Genomic DNA, 24,144 nt, shown 5'->3' with positions numbered 1-24,144 from the left:
TTTGATTGTCAAAGGAAAAGGTTTTAGGTGTTAATCCTTGATCATATCGAGGTCAGATTTAAATGCTGATAAACAGAACGCAGACGTCAGCATTTGTTTCTCACAAGGTGAATGGGCTATCACTCATCAAATCAAGGCTAGTCATTCTTGGCTATGGTCCAGGAGTGGTATGGCTGACCCCACCTGACTTCCATGTTTTCTGACAGATTTCTACCTGCTGTCCAACACAGTGATAAGAACATTGTATAAGTCTTGTTGGGCTTCTGTTCTTCATCTGTGATGTTTTGTGCCCTGAGGGACACTTGGGCTCAAGCTTGCTGACCTTTAGTTTGCAGGAGGCTGAGATCAGTCAAGACAAACCCACAAGAGTCTGTCCCAACACACAGACTCTATCTGTCTTCCTGACAGCTCAGTTCAGGTAGGATTTAAAGATGGACTGTTGTATTGCTCTGCATTTGTTTTAGCTTTAAACACATAGGACACTGGAAACTGAGTGTGCTATTCAGGCGTTTTGCGCTCGTGACACCCTGGACACAGAGGTTGAAGCTATGGTTTAACACACAGCATCAAATGGGACTGGATTAGTCTGCATTATATATTCATATATAATGCAGACTAATCCATATATTCATATAGAAGATACAGCACCTCTTATTTTTCATCCCAACTTAAATACAGCAAAGCCTGGAAATATTGCTGCCAGAGTAAAAAGTACTGAACAGTAATTTGGTCATATCTCATTGTGGATACTTCATTTGAAGGAGTAATCACAAAAACACTCTCCAGCAGTGAGGCTGACATTGATACTATTAACACACATAGCTTTACATGGCATAGACCCTTTCCTCTAAGATATGGCTTGTTTGAGAGGTACTGGAGTCCTTTAAGAAAAGCAGCAAATAAATAAATAACTAAAAGATGCAACTAGTATTTTGGGTTGGGGAATTTCTTTTGGGTCCCTCCTGATGCCAGAAGTCTAAAGAACCTGGACCTGTTTCTAGAGAAAAATAGTCACCTCACCCAGCTGTATGTGAGAGAGCAGATGTGACAGAAATAAAAGTGAGGGCTGTACCTCCTCTCCTCTCCTCTCCTCTCCCTCAGCTTGTGTGTGGGAGTAAATGCTAATACACTGTGTGTGTGGGGGAGTGTAATGCTTGTGTGTAGGTATCATTTTCAGTTTTATGTGATTGTGTTGAGGGAAAATGTCTTTTACTTTGATATCTCATGGCACTATTTTGTGACATAATGCTGTAATTTAGTTTTTTTCAGTCTGTTTCATCCAATCCAGAATTCCTATTTTGCAGAATGATAAATAACAATCTCCACAGTGGAGTGTGTGGGCATAGAAATACTAATATCATCTACCTGCAGAGCCGGAGAGCCCCTGTTCCCACATCCTAGCCACTGTGTCAGACGTACGCATGCGTGAGTCACGGAACCAACATTTTAGACCTTTGCATGAACGCATACAGTACGTGGAAAAGCAGGAGAACCGAACCATATTGCTCAACCCCTCTGAGGGATCCTTGAGTTTGTGAACAGTGTAGACTGGGACTCACCTGGCTCATACCAGAAAGCCAAAACCCCTGAGATGATACAAAGATAATCCTAAAACGACGTCTTCCCACCCAGTGCCCATTAAACTCCCACCACCCACCGATTCCACGTCCACAAGAGTATAAAAATGAAATACTTTTCACTCATATATCGTGAATGTTCACAAGCCTTTTCTATATTTTACTCTTTAATTTAAATTAATTATTTGTCATACACTGGTAACAGGCCTCATAGTCTTGACGTCTGACACCAAATACAAGCGACAATAATCTACGACGGAGCTAAATGGACAGGAGATTCCTGGTGGTTCGTGGTAAGGTTTCAGGTGGAGCAGGATGACATTCAAATGCACACAGCAATTGATTAAATGTGGTTTTATGCTGCACTTTTATTTTCATTTACTGGAGTATTTTAGAATCCCCCCTTTGTTGTTCCATAATCCCACAAAAATGTGTGTTGTCATGTACATTATATAGAATTTCTTTGTCAAATCCCTTTCTAACACTCCTACATATTGTAAATGCAGTAAAGGCCAGCATGAGCTTACATAAATCGCTTGTTTTACAGCCTCCGTCTGGATAATTGCGTCTTACATCACTTTACTAAAATGCTTTTATATTACTGCCCTGTCTTCCGTTCTGCTCCTCTTAATGGCTTCTCTTGATGGAGCTCAGCAGTTGATGGTGACGCCCCCTCGAAAGTTGTTCGACACAGACACACGTCTGCTGAACGGCAGCACTGCAGAGGAATAAAATCCTCACTTTTCTTTCTCCACTAAATGAGAAAACAGACAGAGGGTACTGAGGTGAACAGCACAATATGACCTTCTCTTCACCTGCCTTACAACGCTTCTTGGATAATGGCATTGTATTCAGAAAAATTGAAAACCCCATCAATTTAACATGTACATGCACCCAAGATATGTTAAAAGTCAATTTATTCACAACAGGAATTTAATCACATTAACAACAGCAGGGTTTAATAAAATGTCACTATGTTCCAGTTTAACAAGAAATGGCTTATAGTTGTGAAACAAGCAGAATAATAATTTCTTTGTTAATTATAAGAGTAAATTAAATGTAAGAAGGTGATGTTTGTAGAAATAATTCCAAATGAGGTGTTTCTACTTAAAATGGCTTTAATGGAGCACATCAAGCTTGATCTCCTCATTACGAGTTGAGATACAGTGAGGATACAGAATGCATGAAATTAATTAAAAGCCGATTCTCCATTTGGAGACAGCTGACATCTGCATTCTTTTCTTTTTCATCACCTCGCGTGCTCGCGTTCCCTGTTTCCCACCACGAGTGTCAGCAGATGTTTTGTGAAGTGTGTGAGGTGGTTCTGAACTTGTTGGAGATCTCTGGGTATTCCAGGCGTAAAAGCTTACAAGTTAGACATGAGAGAAGAACATGAATAATTCTCTTATTGTTTTGAAGCGTTGCGTTTCATCTTTACGGCGTTTTGTCTTCGGGGAAGCAAGTTGTCCCTGTTTTAGTTATGTAATAAACACCCATGCCTACACGCAGGAAGTCCTACTCAGAGCAAAACAGACACACACATCCTCACATTCACACATACATGCAGTAAGTACAAATACACAATTCATCCCTTGGTGGCCAATTAGTATAGAAGACTCCATCATCTGTCTCTTAAATGTGGTAGCTCCTAAACCCTTTTGAAGGCTGTGTGTCATTGGATGTGTTGTGGAAGACCTTTTTCCTCTTGACAGGCCAATCCCATCAAATAACTTCAGTTTCACTGTCACCAATATTCCTACTTAGAGCAGGATTCACACACCACAGAGCTTGATTGTGAGACATCCACTGTCACAACTACAGAGCTTGACTCTGAGACATCTACTGTCACAGCAGCACTATCGAGGATTATGTGTGTTTCCTTCTCTGAAACAACCTGTGGGCTGACTCCTCAGGGGGTGGCGAAGCAGCTCCCTTCTTTCAGGCTTTAATCTTGGACCATCTGTTCAGGCCAAACCCTGTTTTAATCGCACCTCACCTCATACAACATACCGCACCTTGCTGTACCTGTTCAGTCCAAAGCCTCTATATGGTGAAAGATGATTATATAAACCATCTGTAGAAACATGTGCGCACAGTGTTATTGTGTCTAAATAATTTTGATTGTTAGTTAACAAGTTAAAAATTAAAGTAATGATTACATGAATCAAATGCTCCTCCTCCATTATCTTCCTAACCTAAATGAAAGGAAAAAAATAATTCAAAGATAATGTTTTTGATGTGGAGGTGCTGCTTTAAATACAAATCCCGCTATTGTGTAAGAAAAGCAGCAGCATTACCACCTCCGAAAACATATGGAAGGAGATCACAGTGCATGTGCACGGTACGTCCTGGTGGTAAGCTGTAGCCAACTAAAAGCACCTCTGCCAAAAAAAGAACACGAAGGCTGAGAGAGGAGGTCACTGGTGCACCAGTGTAGCTTTTGGCATCATCCTATTGTGCCCATTGATTTTCCCACCATCTCACACAAATAAATAGATGAAATTAAAGGAAGCTTGATTTGATCCCTTAAGATTTTATGCCTCTGTCTATTTGTTTTTGTGATAATGAAACATATGATGGCATTGTTTGTATTTCATAATTAGAAATACTGTGTAAGAATTTCAAATTAATTTACAACATAATATATAAGGTTGCTCAACATTAGATGTTAGAAATTTGGGTAAGAGTTTTGAAAATGTAATTTTGTGTTAGGAAAGGAGTGAAATAATAATTTGCTATCTCTTCATCTCCTTTTACATATGGGACCAGTTTATAACTGTTTTCTATAAACACTGAAAATAAAATATTAGTACTAACTCATGTAAAACCAAGCCATCCATTGTAGGCATCTGACTTATCACCGGACTTGATGTAATAACTCATAAGAACCATGGAGACCTTCAGGCAGAGCTCACAGAACTGCACAGAGAGCTGCCCAAACAATACAATGGTTATTAGATTACCAGGATTAAGGGCCAGTTTATATGTGATTAAGTGTGAGTGGGAACCTTCCTACTGGAGGAAATTACAGGATTACATCAGAGGAAAAGAGGATAGGATTACTTGACTGAAAGATCTCACACACACAGAGAGAATGGCCTATTGCAGGAAGGTGGTCTCTTGGAAGGAACGTGCTGATTTGGAGAAGAGTAGGAAGATGCAATAATTTAAATCAAAGAAAATGCAATAGATTCATTCTAGTCAAACCTTTCAGTCTAAAGGTGTTGAAAGTTCACATTCTCAACATGGCTGTCATGACCAGTGGGAAGATGGATGACGCGTCTCTGCTTCCTCCCTTTGTGCACAAACAAAGATAAAATGTTGAAATGATTTGCAGCCTGCGAGGTGTGGAACTGTGGCATCGCCATCCCGACGATAAATTAGTTCAACCAATCACAAGTCAGTTTCAGCTGTCAATCATTTCACTCCATTTTATACTATCAAATAACTAATACAAACCAAACTTACCTGAAAAAACAACACTTGATCATAAACTGACAGAAACCATCTTTGAAAAAAAGTATTAAATGTGTTCTTTGATTAGTTTTGTCCACATTCCACCCACTAACATGACTTATGACTAATACTGCAGCCAGTAATTAGGTGGAGATCAATATTTTACTTGTGTGAAGCACCTAGCAGTGAAGCACCTGAACAAGTAATTTCATTTCATTTTCATCCTTGATGACTAAAATAATCCAAGCTCCACAAAGTTCAGGCTCAGTTTACTTTGTTGAATAATCTAGATCTACATATAATTGAAGAGAGAATAAGGTATAGGAAATTAATTCTATAAATAAAACAAAAGTAAATTACTGTATGTTGAAAACCTACTTGGCACATTGAAGTAATTACAGCCCTCTGGTAGAATGCTTCATCCAGTTTTCTCAGAATGTTCTTGGTTATTTTAAAACAGCTTGATCAGACAGATTCAAGTACTTCTAGCACATATTTAGCTCAGTTAGTTCCTTATAGGCCAGATACAGTCACTGATTCTCCAAATCCCACTAGTCTATACCGTCAGTCTGACAACACCACACACACACACACACACACACAAACACAAACTCACACTCACACACAGTAGTAAAGCTTGCTGCTCTTATACCGGCTTCAGTCCATGTGCCTATTGTCTCCTCAGGCATGGCTTTTATTTGATTTGCACATTGCAGTGTTCTGCTGTGTTGCGGCACATGGGTTTATGTGCCTCTCTCTTGTTTTGAGCAGCAGGGGCTGGAGGGATGAGAGAACGGATGAAGGAATCCAGGAGGAGGATGTGTTGGCGCCCTGCCAGTGCTTTCCTCATATATATATACCGTAGTCACTGCTTCCAGGGGACACACTCGCACCACTGGATCAGCATGATCACTCTTCTCACTATTCTCTACCTTTGTTTCCCTTTATGTGTTTATTTCATATATGCCAGGTTTGCTCAACCGTTGCATCGAGTGCCCCTTTTGCTTCCATGGCAACCTAGAGCCAGCAATCCAGTTGTGATGTGGAGATAACACAAATAATAATTGCTCACTATTGGGTGTTGTTGGGTTTCTTCACATCCACAGAGAGAATTGAATTGGGAAACACATAATGACTGACAAATATGCAATCTGTTTTATGAAGGTGCAGACAGGGAAGGTTAAGTTGTTCGCCATGGCACTACTAGAACAACAAAATGGCTACGTGGTGCCAAATTAGTAAATTGTAGTAATGATTTGAGCTCTGCAGGGAATTCGCTCTCTGTCTCTTTTAATAGGGAAGGAGTCTTAACTTTTGGAACTTGATAGCATTCAATACTTACTACAAATGTTACACCGTGTGACAGACTTAGTGTATTCTGCTACTATAGCCTTTACCCCAGTGTCCAAACCCCTAGTGAAAACACACAATAATTATATTTTACAGTGTTTCGTAATGTTGCATAATTTTGGCAAATCAGTTGTTTTATTTTCCAATGAAAAAATGGTAAAAGAAAAGTACTGATGATACAGATACGCTCCTTATATACCATTGATGAATGTAGTGAGGGTAAAGGAAAATAATTAAAGGCAGGGTTAATTTATTGTCATCATTCAATGTGTGTTGTGTTTGGGCTAATAGGTGTGTAGAGTAGAAATGTTGCATAATTTGGTCAATGTGCACCAAAGGCTTTCATTAATATAGTGGATATAAAAAGTTCACACACCCTTATGAAATAGCAGCTTTTTGAAATGTAAAGACAAATATAACAACATAAGTGTTGTAATTTTCTCATGTTTACCAACAAGTACAAATATGGAGAAAAAAAGATGATTTTACTTTTAAAAATTAAATAAATAACACCCTGATTGGAAGCACTTTTTTCATTTATTACAGCAGCAAGTCTTTGTGATTAGATCTCTATTAACTTTGCACATCTAGGCTTTGGATTTTAATCAAACAGTTAAAGCTCCTTTAAGTTGTTAGGGAAGGAGAATCTCATCATCCCTTAGGTTTTTCATTGACTTCGGTTAGGACTCTGACTGGGCATATAAAATCCAGTTATTCTGATATTCTTTTATTCTTCTCTTCTTACATTACATTTGTAATTGTTCCCTCGACTAATTCATCTTTTTGTGGCGATGGAAGGTAACGCAGGATGCAGCGTTTTGGTTGAAGCCTCCATTGCAGATACATGTGAGTCCTGCATATCATTAAAAGAAATAACCTGCCATTTCATAAAGGCGTCTACTGTCTAGACTTTTATTTTTTATTTGTCATTTTTGTCACACAAGCACAGGCTGTTTGTGGTAAACCCCCCTATGTTTGATCATCTGTGTTCAGTTCCCCAAAACAACTAATATGCTGGACATCATGACTCAGTTTTACACTTCATCCACACAAATATGGTCCAGTGGAAAAATGATCAGGAGTCCCCACTACCAACATCCTTGCCTGCCATTTTTTGTAAAAAAAAAAAAAAAAAAAAATCAAATTGCCATCGTCTGATATGAACCTTCACTTAGGCAGAATGAACTAATGCTGTTATCAGTTGCCATGGAGACTGACTGAGTCAGGGTGTTGCTGTGGAAACTGAGCGGCTAGCTCATTACCACCCACAGCAGCCCTCCCCACTCCCAAGAGCACACTAGCACCACACTCACATATAACACAGACACACATTACAACCTTTCAAATATGTTTTCAAGCTGTATCAGCTGTGAATATAATGGATAGGATGTGTGAAGTGTATGCATCCCTACACAAAGGCAATGGGTTGCTCTGACACTATAGGTTTGTGTAACAATGACGCCTAAATTGAACGGAGACAGGGAGGAGGATGATTCGTTGGTCAACATGACTGAATGTATTGTTCCGTATCCCAAATGTTATAAAGCATGACAGCAGCAGCAGAGCATTTAGCCATAGTCTAGACAAACAAGTGAGTGCTATATGTACATATCAGGGTTTTTCCTGGCTGCAGCAGGGGTGGTACTGAGCCGTCAGACCGGGGGGAGGTGGTGTACGAGCGCACGGAGCCGGGGCACAGACTCAGGAACCCCAGACATCTCCACTGCCTTGGTCAGAGTGCACACAACCCGGCCTCAGCACCTCCACCCAGGGAGCCATTACCGGGCCTGTCAGTAATTTACTGCTCCTCATCATCTGTGCTGCACACTGCCAACCAAATAGAGCGGCGCGCCATCTTTTGGCATAACATACAATTTATTGGCACAGTCAGACAAAGCTGAACACTTGACGTTGCTTGATGTTGGTCGTCAGTGGTGCCTCCTTCGCTGCCTCACTTGGGTTGAAAGTTAACAGGTGAGCCTGCAGAAGAGTAAGACATGTATGTGGTATAAAATAAATTAACAGCCTTATCTTTGTTCGTTATGTTGCCATCTAAGCTGTAGAACACAAAAAATTTCCACATGCCACTTCTTGGATGCTGTGGTGTCCTGTTTGATTGTTCAGGATGGGTTTTTTGTTAGTGTCCTCCCTGTTAGCAGCAAAATGTGTGTGGTCAGTCATGTAAGTATACCTGTAGCATTGTTGTTTAGGGTTTGCGAGCACGTTGGATGTAAGTCTAATGTTGTTTTTGTTTTGTTTTTGCTAATTGCATCAGCTAGTCACTAACTGTGTCTCCCTGCCATTTGGTGCTGGACAGGTTGTGAACACTGGGTGTTTTGGGAACAACAAGCTGGAACTGGTTATTTAAAGCTCTACCATACTTGCATGCTCAGGTTATGATTCCCTGTAGATTCATAATACGAGCAAGTCCTTTTAATTGGGAATATTATCAATTATTATTATTGTTATTTATACTTTGCTTGTGCTTTTAATCCTAATTTACAAAGGCAATTGTGTCTCAGTGTTGCACACAGCATTAGAATAGCTGCTTTTTAAAACTCGTGGCTCGTCTTGGGAAAAAAAAAAAGTCTGATCTTGAAAACCTGGAATCAGTGGCAGTGAAAGCTGCACCCACCTACACTCGAATAGCAGTGAAGGATCACAGCCATAAGTCGTCCATATGTGTCTGCTCGTGAGTCTTCTGTGTTGCCCTGGTGTTTTTGTGTGAGATCACAGACCAGGGAGTGTTCATCAGCTGTTTGTTTTGCAGCCCACGTAAACCAATAAAGAATCTGTGAAAACGCTTGTAAAGAGCACCGCCATCTAAAGCTGTGCGACGACCGATGCCGACAGTCGATTTTATTTGATGATTCACGTTGTGACTGCTTTTTCACTGTGACCATTTAGAGACACCTGAAACAGAGAGAGCAACACAGAGGCAAAATGAGGGAGATAAACAATCTCATTCCACCTGGGCCATTTTGTGTTAAACATTTTGTTATTATGTTAACTCTTTTCCTCTTCTTTTTTTTAAGAACAGGAAAGAAATGAAATTCATTGAAAAAGAAAACAGGCAACACATAGAGGAAATTCACTTCCATAAATGGGAGTTCACTCTCTTTCTCTCCTTTCTCATCCTCCATTCAATTTCCCTTTCTCTGTTTTCATTTGCAAAGGGAAATTAGGGGTTATTTCAGTCGACTGTGGAGGAAACACTTGTCTGAAAGAGGCACAGTTCTTTAGCAGGATATTTTATCCCTCACTACTGTGCAGCAAAGGCCAGAGAAGGACCAGTGTTCTCATGAATGAGGGTTAGAGTTTTCCTCTCATAAAGCTAATGATAGCTGCCAATGGTCATTTGACTGTATTTCTTTTACTCTTCATATCATTCACTTTGTTTTTATGTCCCTGGATTCTTTCTTCTTTTTGGATTCCAGTGCTGGAAATTGATGTAAAAAGCTTAGAGTTTGAGTCATATGGATGTGTGGGGGATTACAACAATATTGATGAGGTTACATCTTTATTCTGTCAAATAAACTTCTCTTATCAGTGCATTTCGGCAAACAAGCTGATAGCATATGTGTATGAAAGGCTCAGCAGATACAACCAGTGAACTGATGTATCGGTTTGGCTCAAGTTATTGATTGAAAATGGATTTGGAATAGAAGACAAAATGTTGAACTAGGGCAGCACATGCTAATTCTCTTTTCACAATTTCTTTATGTCAGCTAAACCAAACTGTAACACTGTTGGTGTTTAAAAAGTATTAAAGTTTGGTTTTTTCTATGTGTTGAAAATGAGCATTTCCAGCAACAACTTTTAAAAGTTATTTAATCAAGGTTATGTGTCAACAAAAGCTCCCTTTTTGAAAAGTTGATATTTTGCGGATTGCTTTTTTTTTTTACTATAAACTCTATATACGTATAGATTAACTGTAGAATTCCCAATTATATCAGTTGGTTCAAATTAGTCCTGCAACCAACGATTATTTTGATAATCAAATAATTTGTCTGTTATTTTTAATATTAAAGACAAAATTTACATGTCAACAATTAAAAAATTCAGGTTTCTGTTTTTATTTCGCAGCATTGTGTTCGCTATCTGTGCTCCCACTCTTCATTCAGCCTATAGGTCTCTCGACCATTGCTTCTCTCTCTCTCTCTCTTTCTCTATCTCTCTCTCTCTCTCTCTCTCCTTGTTGAATCAGGGAAGCAGCAGTCATTAAAAGTTTGTGTAAAGCTGATTTCACATGGAACAGCGGGACATTATCACCACAGTGTGAACCTAAAGGTGTTTACAATCGTCTAATAAACCGAGGGAAGAAGAAGAAGAATGGCTCCAACATTATTCTCTTCAGGTTCATACCATGTGGGGTGTTGTGATGCTGATACATGTGAAATCAACTTTGTACAGTTTGCAGGTAACAGTCTCTGAAGGCTTTAATGTAAAGTGTTCTCACACCTTTGACGACCTGTCTCAAATGCTCCTCTTGTTTTAGCATCACAGTGATGTTTTTAATCTGGGCCGTGTGTGCTCCAGCGGAAGACAGCAACCGCCATCTTTCAAACCCCACCCAGCAGAGCAGCGACTGATGTGGCTTCAGAAAGGACCACAGAAGTTTGGGAGGACTCAGCTAGCTGGCTGCTTGTACCTCACATTTACCAACCACCGTCCAATAGAAACACACAAGCACACACTGCAGATCTCAGGCAGGAGTGACACAACAACCAGAGATAAATATGGCTGCAGTTGAGGGAATATCTGTGCATGAAAACATCCAAGAATCAAATAGCCTATTTACAAAATGTTTTCTGAAATTGAAGTGCTGTCAGACGCTGATGTCTGCAGTTATTCATCATTGGAATATTTCCACGCTGAATATCACAGATACACTTTGGTTTCCATGACTTTTTAACTGATCTGTTTCCTAAATCTACTGGGCCTGATCTCAGCAACTTGGATCACAATCATTCAGTTATGCACCTCTATTGCAAAAACAAGCATTTGGGATGTGGAGCAGAGGACACACTGTTTTCTTCAGTCAGGTTTCCTCCAAATGATTTTGAAACTGTTATTTAAGGTAAATAGATGAATAATGTTGCTTTAAGCTAATTGGTGATGTAATTAATATATAGTACAGTGCCATTTGTCTTGTCTTCACATTCCTGCTTTGCTTTGCTTCTACTGTTGCCCAAACTAATTACATTATGAAACTCAAATGTGATTTGTCTCACTGGTAATTTATTGCCCAGGGACAGGAAGGAAAGACTGATACTTATTTAAAATACAGGGATTAATGCGTCTGATGAGGAGGGATTTTTGTATTATTGTGTATAGTTTACTCTCTTTTTTCCCCTGACCTTTTCATCACCCCAATTATTTGCCTGCTTTCTTTGCCCTGTTGCCTCCTGGTCTGTATATCATGTTGGCATATGGTGCTTTTTCTGCTTTTCAAGGAAGGAAGAGTCTGTTCTGTTTGATTTGGTGTTTTAACAAAACACACAGAGGGACACGACTCTTTGTGATTTTAATGCAGGGGTTCCTTTTGCGAAACTCAGAGATGGATTGAGAAACACTTGGCCAAAAATAGATTTAATGGACAAAGACCTCCTAATGACACTAGATAGCCCAACAATGAGTGTAGTCTGTCACTGACAAAATGTACAATATTGGCACAAAAAAGAAAAAGATTAACAGATCTGTTCTACCATCTCAGTTGTTAATTCATCTCAAAAATATGCTGCTGGTGCCCTTGAAAACATATCCATTTGTTATGCCTCCGGGCTTTAATATCTTTGGACGATCATAGTTGATTTCTGATTCTCATTTTACGGATTTTGCAGACGCAAACAAACTGGATCAAGTATTCATGTCCGTCTATCTGTCTTTTTTAGACAGTTAAATTACTTTAATCTGATCTCATCACATCAGCATTTAATTCCGTGTTTCCTTTTCAGTATATAAAACTGTCCCAAGGAAAAGACAATTTTATAAATCATAATTATGGGCAGAATTATGTTTACCACTAGTAACTATATTTTATACCTGCCATCAAGTCACTAGTAGCAAAAACTCAGGCTGACTTTGGCAGTTAGTGTTTCACTGTTTCAGTTGCTGATTTTAGTCCCAGACTCCTAATTTCCTTTGTCACAGACTGTGTGTGTCTCTCTGGGCTTTGGCATGATGGTGAATTATAGTTATTTCGCGGCTGAGAGATCTCTTAAAGGGCAGAATCAGTGGAATAAGTGAAACATGTACAGCAACAGACCCGCTCTGCATTTGATTAAAGATGTAGTCCCTTGCAATGCACTCCGTACCTATTTTCTTGAGATTACACAATTTACTTAATCTCTGAATTATCTGATTTTGCATTCTCATTTTGTATTTAAACATGTAGTTAATCATAATCCCAGCACACCCCTAAAAATATCTCATAACTTAATATATTTATTGAATAAATTCATTTGAAACTGAAAAATCAACCAAACAACACATTCAACAGGAAGTGAACTGTACTTTTGCCCAAAATGATCAAAGAGCAAGCCATGTAGTTTCACTTTACAAGGTAATTGAATAATAGCAAGTGAGACCATTATGCATTCATGTAAGAATTGGAGCTGATCAGGTGGAAGTTCCTTTAAATTGAAACAGACTACTAAAACTAAAAAAATGCCATAAAAAAATAAATTGCTGTTGTTTCAACGTATTCACAATTTAAAGCTTTGTCAGATTAACAGAGGCCTGAAGTCAATCATGGATTATACATGAGATGTTAATCCCTGTATGTTTACTAAAGAGCACCTTGACACTCCGTAAACGCTGCTGGGGCAATGTTTTGATAAAACTTTGTTTCAATTGTTTGGGAAGATCATGAAGCTTTATACGAGGTAAACAAGAAAAATATTATGCCAACAGTGCTGTACTGTAGGGGGGGGGGCATTGTTGAGGGGGTAATTGTCAGCTGGAGCTCAGTAGACGTTGGCTGCAGCAGGACAATGACCCTAAATGTCAAAGTAGTAACTGCAAAACAAGTCAAATCTTTGCTTTTGACAGACAGATATGTGGAATGAGCTCAGAGAGCCATTCACACCAGACCTTCTAGTCTGTGCTGGTTTGTTGCAAAATTCCTCTTAAACATTTTACACTTCTGATCCGCTGCTATCGGAAGCGTTTGTTTAAGCTGTTGACAGTTTCTCTGTCAAACACCATTTGATCAGATGAAGAAGAATTCCCATGAATAAGACGGCAGAAGAAGGCTGAGCAGGACAGCATGCTGAGGTCTCTGAGGAGGTGTTAAGTTCTCATTCATCAGGAGGGAGCTATGAAGTAGCATTGTAGATAACAAGAGGAGTTGCCTCCCACATATTAGCTGGTAGTTGTATTGATGTTTGTTTTGTCTCTAGAAGAGCATGGGGTGTTGGAAATACCTACAGCAGCAAGGCACTGAATAAAATTAAGCCTTTGTCAATAAAAATGAAATTCCAGCATAGAGATGATTCAACCATGAGAAAACTTGTTTGAGCCTTTTCCCAATGAGAGAAAAGAGTTCAGCAAATCATGTCTGTCTACAAGTGACTGATTTCAAGACCTTTCAAATGACGGAGATTCAGACTGTGAGATAATGGGGTCAAGCCCCAGTAACTGCTTTGCCCACTGATTAAGACAAATTAGGTTTGATGAAACTCATACACTGAATGAGACCATGTCTCCCTCCTGCTTATTTCAAGTAAAGGAAGTTGAACAATACAATTACCTACACATTACAATACAAAGTCTTCTCCCTGGAACTAGATTCATAAATAAAGTTGTCGCTGGTGTTGGGCTGCACTGTTGCAAGACTTGAGTGACCCTGTGTTCCCTGTCAAAAGCAAAATGCAAACATGAATTTGATAAACTACTGTAATCTATGAAGAAAGCACAGATTTTGGTTTGCGTCTGTTTTATCTTGATATCTCTTGTATGTTACATCAGACCAGTGCTTTACCCTCTCAGAGAACATTTGTATTTCATTTATGAAACCTCCTGGATGTGCTGTGTGCAAAAGAGGAGGTTTTCCTCAGGAGGTGCAGGAGTACAACTTCCCAGGCTTTATACTGAAAGTAGTTCAGCTATTCTTTAATGTGCAGTCATTGCCAAGAACATGAACACTGATCTTGTTCTATGTCGAGCACATTTAGGGGCCGTAGACGTGTATTACGCCGCCTCTTTCCTGTTTAGATGAACTCATTAACAGATTATCACTGCAGATGTCTGGAGGATCCATTTTCTGAATGGGTAATGCATCGCCACATATTGCAGGTTTAGACTCTTCTGTGTTATATTGTGCAAACACATTATTTAGATGAGCTGCTGCTATCCAACAATAAATCAGTGTTGAAGGAAATTACTTCTGGTAGTTCCTATCAGCTGAGTTTCTATACCACTGCCACTTATGTGTAGTGGCTGTAATAACGAGAGTTCAAAATGTTTGTTGAGCCCATGGTCACAAGCTTTGTGTAATTACTTGAAGAATTTGATTGCAAGCATCCGCTCCGCTCACAAGAAGGTGATGAGTTCACTGAACGGACTGTAGAGCTGTACCTGAGATAACAATTTCCCATTATGGGGCGAATATGCAAAGTAAAACCTATGACAGATGATCTGTACAGTATTTAAAGATACCTTCACCAGCAGAGCAGCTTTTCCACACTAAGTTAATTTACAGTAAAATCATACACATCAAGTTTCTGATTTATCTACAAGACTTGCATTTTATTGTCTTTAGTCATCTCATAATTTTTCACGACAGTTATAAATCCTCGCCCACAGAACATCTCACATATACTGTATGTCTCCTGACAACGCTGCCACTGGACTTGTGGGCAGAAGTAGGATCTGGCTGAAAGTTTAGTTGACTTTAATAACATGTTCCACTGACGATGAGAGCATCAGAGCTGTGAACAAAAATTAAGGGGCACTGCTCTGGATTCCATTTAGTCTACTACTGTTGACTGTTTTAGGGTGAAGCGGTCTGTATAAATGCATCTCATGCTGTGCTGTTATCAGCGTCACAGCTGGAAACTGACAACACATTATTCTACTTGGGGATTCTCAACTGAATGATTCAAATCATTGACATTTAGGGGGCAGCCCTGGATCTTTGCATTTGTTGTATTCGTTCTTAACACTTCATGTCTCATCCAAGAGTGTTGGCATCATCCAGAAGTGCCAGGATTAAGTGATGAAGATGTAAAAGGACTTCTGTCTTCCTTTGCTGACCTTGTTGCTAGGGCTACTAAGATCTAGGAAACCTTTGTATCAATAAATGACCGCATGGGGCTGGTTATTAGAAATGCAATGTTGCCAAGTTCTTTGACATTGATGATTTATGTTGTCTGCTGCTGGTTCAGTGTAATTCATATCATGAACCCATTGCCCTCATGCTGAGATACCCACAGTGGCCCACAATGGGTGAATTTAATAGCATTTTCAGACTGTGGGTGTTGGACTAAAGCCAGTTAGTCTGTGTCAGCTCTCGTGTGCGACTGTGCATCTGATAAATGGAGCCACGTGGTTGCGTTTACCCTTTCATGAGGCGTTCCACTGTGTGTGCGTGTGTGTGTGTGTGTGTGTGTGTGTGTGCGTGTGCGTGCGTGCGTGTGTGTGTGTGAGCAAGAGAGGAGAAGAGAACAGATGCGGAGATATGTCAGTCTTTGTGGCTGCTGTCAAATGAGCGCTGTACATGTGACATTAAGGCGCACACACATGCACACACACATTCCCCTTTGCTGTCGCTTTATCACTTTCTGTAGATTCTCAGTTGATTGGGAACCAGTATCAGTCACACTCTCCCTTCTCAACCACTTCTTAGTACTTTATCACCTCCACCTCCCTTCCTTTCCATCAGTCCATAAGATGGACTGAGGAAGTGTGTGTTTGTGTGTGTTAACTGAGGTGCCACCTGCCTCTGCTCTCCCAAACTACTGGCAGCCAAATCTAATCTCTCTCTCTCCCCCCTCTCTCTCCTCTCTCTCCCCCTCATTACTGTTCTTTCCCCTCATCCTCTCTCACCCTCTCAGGTCTCGGATGTTATCCTTTCTTCGAAGCCACAGAAGACAACACCCCATCTAGTCAGGTGTGTAGCTCAGTCTCTTCCTCTCTCTCTCTCTCTCTCTCTCTCTCTCTGTTTCCCCCCCTCACACACCCCTTTGTCTCTCCCTCTCTCTTCACTGCATATGCCTTTGGGTTCTGCTGCAAAGATGCTGCGTCACTGTGCCGCTTTCGAGTTGACACTATTGCAATTTCACTGTAGGATAGAAGCAGAAAAAAGACGGTGTGTATGGAATTGCTGATTAATTGTGTGTATTTTGCCAAGAATACAAGAGCTTAAGCAAAATGTGACTTTGTGTCATGCAATAAAACAGTGCATGATATAATTGTTTATATGTGTTAAGACAAGGGTATGCTTTGTGTGTGTGGACATGTCTAGACACTCCCAGACAGTCGGTTTCATGGTTCAGGTGCATAGTGGAAGGGCACTTTGTTCCCACTGACTGAGACACTAAAGATTCACTATGTTTGTTCAAATTAATTTCTGGTGTCAGGTCTCGTCACGTCTCTGCCAACTGGAAGAGACAAATCTAAAGGGTGACCTACAAATTGTCTGGCACCCCATCCAGAGATGGATGGGCTCACAAACCTCATGCATTTAGCTTTGTCATCCCTTTGGACAAAAGCAGCACAAACTGGCAGTTTTGGTGGATAATGTGCGATTTACTGACTTCATCTCAGCTATTTAATATGTTGAAACATCAAACAATCATTTAATTTCCTCATAATCGTTAAAATCTTCATGGCTACTTGTTGCTTTTTATGTCAGTGTCAGGGGGTATTTTGCTTCCGTTAAAATGCGTTTCGCTTGATATGCGATAGTCATAAAATCAAATACTCTAGTGTATAAAAATGTGATTTAACCTCCTGGTTGCAGCATATGCATGTGTCATCATTTAAGAACCGGTTCAATGTCTCTCCTTTCTGTAGAATTGGAAGAGATGTATGCCCACTCTATATGGTGTAATCAGTGACATATGAAATACATAATGATTGGCTACAATTCACATCGGGAATGCAAAATGTAGATGGTAAAATGTCAGACATATTCTTATGTCCAGTCATATCCAGTTACCAAGGGAAAATCAAAGACTTATTAATAGGAAGCTTTTAAATTTTTTGTGCTTTTGCTTTCGTAAAGGGTACATCAGGTCTTTAAGGGTTAAATAAGCAAATAAAAAAAAAAACTCCATTAGGCAATTCATCTATTAATAATACTTCAACAAACATCTCCCTGAGATGTGAAAGGGCTGCTGGTGAAGCCTATCTTACAAATCTATGGAACCCTTTACACTGAGCCACATCGCTGTCATCAGATGCCCCCCATATAAAACCATTAACCTCTTCTTCCAGGTCATAAGCTCACACAAGCTGGTTGCAGTTTATCTGTCCAGCATGAAATGATGCAAGACGAATGCTGAAGCCTAAGAGACATAAACCTTTCTCCCCAGAGCTGAAAAGCTTATTGTTCTTTGTCTACTGGCTTTGTGGGTGATTCAATGCAATGCGGATGTATTAGCACTTGATTGAATTAGATCTTGTTATATAGAACCCTGTATGTTTATTATAATAAAGCTCATGGCTAATAAGAGCCCTTTCATACCTGAAAGCTTGAACAAAGGTGTTTTTATTTAGTTCAGCAGGTATAATCTTTCATTTCTATTTGAGAAAATCAATGAAACGTTAATTTCATCATATCATTATGTTTACCAGCATCACTAACATCAGTATTTCACACTGCAAACAAAGAATAACATGGTTCAGTTTGATGCGGACCGGGGTCACCTCTCTTGGTCGGACTAAATTTGGTCTGAGGCACCTTTCACACCTGTTATTTGAACTGAAAAGTATGAACGTCTGAACCAAACAAGGTAGGTGTGAACTGTGAAGCTAAAATGTTCCTTTTATTCTAAAATTTTAAAATAAATCTGGAGACATGTCAAAGTCTTTTGTTATCCAGACTCAATGAACAGCCTGGCAGCATTGCAGAGATATTCTGATATGCAAACTAATGGAAATTCATCCAGTCTGCACCAATGTGCATTTTACCTTTTCAGAAAGGAATGTGGGCTATGTCTGCAGTTTTAATTATTCAGTAAAGAAGAATTGCAATAATAACATAACTCACTTTGAACATGGCATAGTCTGTGTGTGCAACATCTTTGTTCATCACTTCCTATCACGCCCACAACAAAACGATAACGGATGTGAGATAAAGTAATTAATCATCGGCCGTCAGTCTGTCATCACCCACATAACTACTCATCCATCTACTCTACATGTGCTGTGTTCCTGTTTCTGTAACTAGACAACTAACATGAATTTAGAAAATAAACTAACATTGAGAGATTCCTTAAAGATGATAGGAGAGATAAAAGACCTCATGTGTATTTTTAGAATATACCAAGGTTTGACTTTTATTAATTCAGTTGTGAATTGCCACACCATCCCTCACTTACCCACACTGTCCATCCAACAACACAACTGCCAATACTATAACAGTTGTCTGCACCAATAAGGTTGGGAACCCCTGTTCTGAGCAGCTTCCTCATCACTTAACATATATATGATTTACTGTAGTCGGTCCTGACTGACTGCAAGAGACAGCAGTCTATTCACTGGCAGATTTTTATTCAATGTTCTCTCAAAATACTCAGTTAAACAATCAGTACTGATATTTCAGATGTTTATTTAAATTCTTTCCACTCCCACCAACTCTTTTGTACAATTACATGAACACACAGGTGTATTGCCTCCCAGGGCACTGCTGGTCAGTATCTAACAACAATGTGCACGTGGGAAAAAACATGCAAGCCTCCTTGTCTCTCTCCCCTGCTGTCTTTGTGAAGGAAAGCGTTGGTGGCATTTCCCAGCAGGTTGGATTCACCTTCTCCTGTTTGTTTAGCTTCTCATCCTCACTCCTCCGTCACACATGGCGAAGACTGAACCAGAAATGCAGGCAACGCAAAGCTGTCCATGTTTCACTTTGTTGACAGCCATTAATCCTGAAGGTCTCATATTAATTATTACTTACTTCTTAGCCACTACAAACAGAGGTAGCACTACTCACTTCAAGTTAAACTACACCCTCAAAGTCATAATATGCCTGCATTTATATCTATGTATTTTGTTGAGATGTGTTCTGTATACCAAATGTCTCCATAAGCTTTGAGATAACTCAAAATTTACTCAAATTTTAAGCCAAAGTTTTGATTTACTTTTTTATCACTGAAGACTAGGTCTTAAGTTATCAGAAAAACAAAATGAGCAAACGTTACCAAATGTCTTATGTCCGTTTTACTGGATTTATCACCAGGTCAGTTTGTTTTGTAGAGTAGATGAGTGGTAAGTACACAGTAAGAGATACTATTAACAGATAATTAATTATTAAAACAATAACTAATATCCCAAAATCTTGTTGGCTTAACGGATCAGTTAAAATCTCATGTATTATTCTTACCCCCTTATTCATTCCAAAAATAAGGGGAACATAAAACTTCCTACACCCCTCAGATTTGATTCTTTACATTTCTCTCTCTCTCTCTCTGCTTGTCCACCTCTCCTCTACATCTCTTTTCATCCCTCTCTCTTGTTTCATTTTCATCTCTCCGAGCTCCCGACTGCAATTCAGTGTCCTTTCCTCACTTTGTCTTTCTCTCTCCTTCTTCTGTTTTCAACGTGCTCATACATATTTACTAGGGATTCTCATTCTGAATAGAATATTTGCTGATTTGTATTTTTTTATTCAGCTATTTTGGTATGGCCTTCAGAAACAAGACTTTCAAAATAGAATAAGAAGCAACATGTTTTTCATGCAAATGTTACATTTATACTTGTTAAAACAGAAAAGATCAGTGGTAATTCTGCTCATGGTTTGATTGGATTCACTGGAGTTAAACTCAGTATATTCAGTCTTTGAATGGATGTTAGTTATTCAAAGACAGGAATAGCTTGAGAGCTTTTTCACCTCGACTTTCTTTTCCTCTTGATAATCTCATTCCGTCCATGTGTCTTTAAGACTGAGCAATGAATAACAGTGTAAACTGTAAAAAATGTATGGGTTGAATAATCTGTTTTAATTGCAGACAATTCTCCTTAATGGATGGAAACCATTGAAAGGCTTCATTGTTTGATTGCATTGTCCAAGTTTGATGGACTTACTTAAAGTTGAATAGTACTTAAAGAAGCCTGAGTTAGTTTGGCCTCACCATCTAGACAGCTGCAGTTCATACTTGCATACTTACTTTACTTAAATTCAATCAGTTATTTCATCTATTTCATTTACTACATTTATTTTAAAAAAACATAAACTGTAACATGGGGAAAAAGATGGGGAGAGTGTGTTGGTCAGCCCTCAATACAATAAAGCCAAAAATGCAAATTTTAAATATACATTTGCAAATAAAACTAACTCTAGAAGTCAATGCATGTGACAGTTTTTTAATGCTGTCATCTTTCTTTAATGAAGAGCATATGAGCCTTCACACACACACAGTTGATCAGAGCACTAGTGAGAGCGATGACAAATGAGAGGCTTATAGAGAAGAATAATCACTTTGTCCAGCTTAAACTCTGAAAATCCAATTGAATAGCCCAGATTTAGCATTTTAGGGTATCAATTTGATATAATACAGCTTTCCTGACCACTGCCACATGGACATAAGGAGCAGTGTAAAGTTAATGGGTGGATTACTGTCATTAAGTTCCGCCAATGCAGTAATTACTTGTGGGGTAAAAACTTGCCCTCTGTGCTCTGAGGTGGCTCAAGATCTCCTCTCTGGTCATTTCCTTTTTTATTTTCAAGAGAACTTTAAAGTTGTCACTGGTTAAAACATTTTTGAGCATTTTTGGGGTATTTGTTACAAAAATGTTGGTTTTGTCTCCAATGTAGTTTAAACTCTAGTCAATACTAGAGTCAATACAGTCTTCAGCTTCCGTAAGAGTCCTGCTGCTGTGCAGAGGTAAAGGCTTTAGCTTGCAGAGCACACACTCATATAAAATGTAAGCTTTACATAACCATATGATTTAGAATCAAACTGTGTGACTGCATAATCTAAAGCTGCAAACCTTTTTTTCTTGCAAAGACTTGATGAATTAGCACATTTACTATATTTGACCTCTTTGAACTATGACTCTTTTAAAATTAATTTGATTTAGTTTTGTCCTTGTCCCTTGTCTTCACTGACATGAAGGGTGTGGGATTTCTGACCCATACTGCAGCCAGCAACCTGGTTGCGATTGAAAGATGTCAGGTTGTCCATCTCGATGTATCCTATGATGTCAGGATTGTTTTTAGTTTGGCAGCGACGCAGCTCTTATTTTTTATCTTTAGGTTCTCAGTTCTAATTGCTGACGGTGAATGTAATTACTTTTCGACAAAACAAATTAAAATGCTCTATTAGATATATTTGCAGTCATTCAGAAAAAGGAAGTTGATCAGTTTTCTGTTTTGATGTCCCTCTTCTTGGACATGAAGGTTCTTGGCAGCTACAGATCTACTCTACACGACAGCCCTGGTGGTCTAAACACATGGTATAACTTAGATCCACGAAGCTTTGCAAAGGCTGTAATAACCTACTGGACTAATTGGTGAGTGTGTTTGCCAGAGATCGGCCTCAGCTCCAGAGCTTCACCAGACCTGCTTCTGGTTTCTTCTGCTGTTGGCCTGGGTCACCACAGTTCAAGTTTGTATCTGGCATCCACAAAAAGTTATTTTTTTACTTATTATGAGTCATTTTACCTCGAAACATTTTCTTTAATCTTTACAGATTTGTTAGTAGCTTTTTTTTAGCTCTACAATAATCTCTGATTAACTTTTATTGTCCTTTGATGCCACATGTGTTTATAGCCCTATAAAAATTCTTTAAAAAATCTATTCCTCCTGAAAGAGGACCAGAAGGGGTTTAAAAAGAGACGTGAGTGTTAGCACCTCAGAGTGCCATAACATTTCATAATACGCTGCAGAGATGCACCGTTCGCCTGAGGTAAGATGTCTCTGATGTAATGTGCTGTGTACAAACCAACTTGTACTTTACCTCACACAAATATATACAGACCTATCCAAGGTCCTTGTCTGATGTATGACTCACTTGCGACCCTTGACTACTGCTAAGCTGAGGCAAGAAATATGAATGTCTCTTCTGCTTTTCTAAACATTGTTGGTTTCAAAGCTCCGAGGGTTTGGCTGACTTGGCTACAGGCCCTCTGCTCTTTCTGTTCTGTATTAAGGATGTTACCGCAATGGAAGAAGTTAAGTCTTGTGGAGATTCAGGTCAACTGGACTTGATTGAGTTTCTTGAAGACGTTTTACCTCTCATCCAAGAGGCTTCCTAGTCATAACAGATTGCTGGGGGTCCCAGGTATTTGACTTGTAGGGTCGTTAGGAGTCATTGAGGATACCTGAGAGGTTGGACCCACTGTCATTGACCCATCCACCCCCACATGTGAGTCATGTGTCCTAAGGTGTGAATTGTATTGAAACTTCCTGGGTATGAAAGACTGGGACAACAAATGGTTTGAATTTTGAACTCCTCTTTTATTGAGTGGGACGTAAGAGCATAAGTCACTTTTTGCAATATGGTTAAAAAAAAACAAAAAAACTTGGTGGTGCTGCTGACTCACTCACTCAGCTTTGATCCTTCAGAAAAGCTGCAGACCTCATCAGCACTCTGCTCTTAAAGTTTTATTAAAGTGTGTATGATTACATTTGTAATTGTTAAGGTACTGTCCATACTTCTGTAGCAGGATGGGGCAGAAGTGGAATATGCTGGTTATTTCATGATTGTGGCAGAGATGTATCTATTGCAAAGTATGAATATGTGCTTTTACAGACTTTTATCCTCTACAAATGTCTATGTTTATACGGACAATTGTAGTGATTAAATGGTAAAAGCAGAAGCAGGATACATACAGTAACAGCTTTAGTGTGTTAAGGTGTTCTGGCAATGGACAATGACAACTTTCTTACCACATATTAGATGGGAACATCGACATCACTCTGATGTCAGCAGGCAGCTCGACTGAAAGCAGGGGGAAATTGTTATCTTGGTTTGGTCCAAAATTATAAATAATCTGACCATAAAAACCTCGAAAGTTTGTTTAGTAGTAGTTAGGTAGTATATATATATTAACTTTATCCAGACTCAGGGCAGCTGTTCCTCCCTTTTTTCTGTTTCTGCAGCCTCATGCTCAAGCAAAAATCCGATTCAGAAAATCAAATGCCTTTTTGTTTGAAGCAACATGGTCCCTGTAACCAAAAGTGGATTATTAGTGGATGTAGTAGAGAGAATACAGAGTATGCCTGATGTTACTCCACTTATTATTCAACACTACTTAGTGTATAAGTATATACTAAGGTGCTTAGTTAACTCAATTTTTATAACTTTTCATTTAATTACATTATGTTCATGTTTTTCCATCATGGTGGTTATTTGTTTATAGTACCATCTTTTTAATTAAATATGAACTATTTCATCACATCACTGAACAACAAATGCTTATTTTAAACTGTTTATATGCAAATTATCTCCACAACAGATGATGTGTGTTTATACTGTTTACAATTGACAGTTTGTTATGTGCACCTTGCTGGAAGATATGCAGTCTAATCCAACTTCGAAATATGTTTTTAATGCAACCCATGATCATTAATCCTGTACCTATTCCTGGTGTA

General features: G+C 39.1%; 1 protein-coding gene across 8 annotated transcripts in view; it reads left to right on the top strand.

The window, feature by feature from the left end:
* Nucleotides 1-24,144, top strand: part of map2 (microtubule-associated protein 2) — a 73,074-nt gene that overhangs the window by 5,496 nt on the left and 43,434 nt on the right. For all 8 annotated transcript variants that reach the window (XM_069533512.1, XM_069533513.1, XM_069533517.1 and 5 more), the window contains exon 2: nt 16,442-16,497. The gene's annotated coding sequence lies outside the window, so the exon portion shown is untranslated. The remainder of the gene's footprint in view (nt 1-16,441; nt 16,498-24,144) is intronic.

Source organism: Paralichthys olivaceus, chromosome 10, assembly GCF_024713975.1.
Source record: "Paralichthys olivaceus isolate ysfri-2021 chromosome 10, ASM2471397v2, whole genome shotgun sequence".
In the NCBI taxonomy this organism is placed as follows: Eukaryota; Metazoa; Chordata; class Actinopteri; order Pleuronectiformes; family Paralichthyidae; genus Paralichthys; species Paralichthys olivaceus.
Note: the sequence above shows the minus strand (reverse complement) of the source record. Positions and strands in the feature narration are given on the sequence as shown.